The sequence below is a fragment of the Brassica napus genome, unplaced genomic scaffold (genome assembly GCF_020379485.1).
Source record: "Brassica napus cultivar Da-Ae unplaced genomic scaffold, Da-Ae ScsIHWf_1588;HRSCAF=2201, whole genome shotgun sequence".
Taxonomy (NCBI): domain Eukaryota; kingdom Viridiplantae; phylum Streptophyta; class Magnoliopsida; order Brassicales; family Brassicaceae; genus Brassica; species Brassica napus.
This window is the reverse complement of record NW_026015002.1, coordinates 5,001-7,500: the sequence shown is the minus strand read 5'-3', so window position 1 is coordinate 7,500 and position 2,500 is coordinate 5,001. Positions and strand designations below refer to the sequence as shown.

At 50.6% G+C, this 2,500-nt stretch overlaps 1 non-coding gene across 1 annotated transcript; it reads left to right on the top strand.

Moving 5' to 3' along the window:
- Nucleotides 1-1,547: 1,547 nt before the first annotated feature.
- Nucleotides 1,548-1,702, top strand: LOC125597944. The gene has a single exon (XR_007332080.1). It is a non-coding gene; the product is annotated as a 5.8S ribosomal RNA (ribosomal RNA).
- Nucleotides 1,703-2,500: the final 798 nt, after the last annotated feature.

Sequence of the window (2,500 nt, the reverse complement as noted above, 5' to 3'; positions counted from 1 at the left end):
ATCTAAATCCTTAACGAGGATCCATTGGAGGGCAAGTCTGGTGCCAGCACCGCGTAATTCCAGCTCCAATAGCGTATATTTAAGTTTGTTGCAGTAAAAAGCTCGTAGTTGAACTTGGGATGGGTCGCCCGGTCCGCCTTTGGTGAGCACCGGTCGGCTTGTCTCTCTTCTGCGATACGCTCCGGCCTTAACTGGCCGGGTCGTGCCTCCGCGCTGTTACTACTTTGAAGAAATTAGAGTGCTCAAAGCAAGCCTACGCTCTGTATACATTAGCATGGGATAACATCATAGGATTTCGATCCATTGTGTTGGCCTTCGGGATCGGAGTAATGATTAACACAGGACAGTCGGGGCATTCGTATTTCATAGTCCAGAGGTGAAATTCCTTGATTATGAATGACAACAACTTGCGAAAGCATTTGCCAAGGATGTTTTCATTAATCAAGAACGAAAGTTGGGGGCTCGAAACGATCAGATCCGTCCTATTCTCAACCATAACATGCCGACCAGGGATCAGCGATGTTTCTTTTAGGACTCCGCTGCACCCCTTATGAGAAATCAAAGTTTTGGGTTCCGGGGGGAGTATGGTCGCAAGGCTGAAACTTAAAGGAATTGACGGAAGGGCACCACCAGGAGTGGAGCCTGCGCTTAATTTGACTTTGCACACGGGGAACTTACCAGTCCAGACATAGTAAGGATTGACAGAGTTCTAGAGCTCTTCTTGATTCTATGGGTGGTGGTGCATGGCCGTTCTTAGTTGGTGGAGCGATTTTGTCTGGTTAATTTTCCGTTAACGAACGAGTACCTCAGCCTGCTAACTACGTACGTGAGCATCCCTTCACGGCCGGCTTCTTAGAGGGACATGGCCGTTTAGGCCAAGGAAGTTTGAGGCAATAACAGGTCTGTGATGCCCTTAGATGTTCTGGGCCCGCACGCGCGCTACACTGAGTAATTCAACGAGTTCACACCTTGGCCGACAGGCCCAGGTAATCTTTGAAATTTCATCGTGATGGGGATAGATCATTGCATTGTTGGCTCTTCACGAGGAATTCCTAGTAAGCGCGTAGTCATAGTCAGCTCGCGTTGACTACCGTCCTGCCCTTTGTAACACACCGCCCGTCGCTCCTACCCGATTGATGATCCGGTGAAGTGTTCGATCGCGGCGACGTGGGTGTTCTCCGTCTGCGACGTCGTAGGGAGAAGTCCACTAAACCTTATCATTTAGATGAAGGAGAAGTCGTAACAAGGTGCCGTAGGTGAACCTGCGGAAGGATCATTGTCGTACCCTGTAAACAGAACGACCTGAGAACGATGAACATGCCCTTCTCGGTTAGGCCAGTTTCTACTGTGGCTGCTGATTCCGTGGTTATGCTTCATCCTTGGCAAGACTTCAGTTTGGGGTTGGATCGTAACGCATGAGCTTCCGGATATCACCAAACCCACGGCACCGAAAAGTGTCAGGAAATGCAACTAAACATCCTGCTTTCGCCAACCTTGGCCGGGACGGTGTTTGTTCGGAAGCAGTGCTGCAATGTAAGTCTAAAACGGACTCTCGCAACGGATATCTCGGCTCTCCGCATCGATGTAGAACGTAGCGAAATGCGATACTTGTTTGAATTGCAGAATCCCGTGAACCACGACTTTGAACGCAAGTTGCGCCCCAAGCCTTCTGCGGGTTCGAGGCACGTCTGCCTGGGTGTCACAGAACGTCGTCTCCCACTCATCCTCCTCGAGAGATTATGCGGAGGCTGGAAGCTGATCTCCGCGTTTGTGTTACGCAGCACATCGGTTGGGCCAAAAATCCAGAGCTAAGGAGCGTCAGGAGGCGTCATTGACATCGTGTGATTTACTCCTCGTCATGATAGTAGACGTCCACGGTCCAAGAAGTCGTGATGACGGCCAGGAAGTCCTTGCAAACCCGTCGACCCGGCAGGTCATTCGGATCACCTTCGCTGAGTTTAAGCATAGCAATAACGGAATCAGGAAAAGAAACTAACAAGGATTCCCTAGTAACGGCGTATCGAACGCGGAAGAGCTCCACTTGAAAATCCGGACTTAATCTTCGGCGTTCGAATGTATTCTGGGAAGCGTACCTGCTAAGTCGACTGACGCGGGGTGTCCAAGTTCGCTGGAAAGGGCGGCCTGAGAGAGGGTGAGAAGCGGCCCGTCGTGTTGCCCGACCCTGTCGCACCAAGGCGGCTGTCTACGAGTGCGGGTTTGTTTGGGGAATGTCAGCTTCACGCTAACGTCGGTAAATTCCGTCTGCAAGGTTTAATCATTATAATGGGCGTAGAGACCCTTAAATAGAAAAAATGCAAAAGCCGGATTAAACTTTGGAAAACGATGCGAACAGTCCTTCCTGCGGTCGAGTAAAGTGAAAGGTCCTTTGGGAAGAAAAAAAAAGAGAGTGCAAGAGTGCTTGAAAATTGTTCGGGAGGAAGTGCGGATGGGGGCGCGGCGTATGCCTTATCCTGGTCGTGACTGCGACCGGAGGCAATCC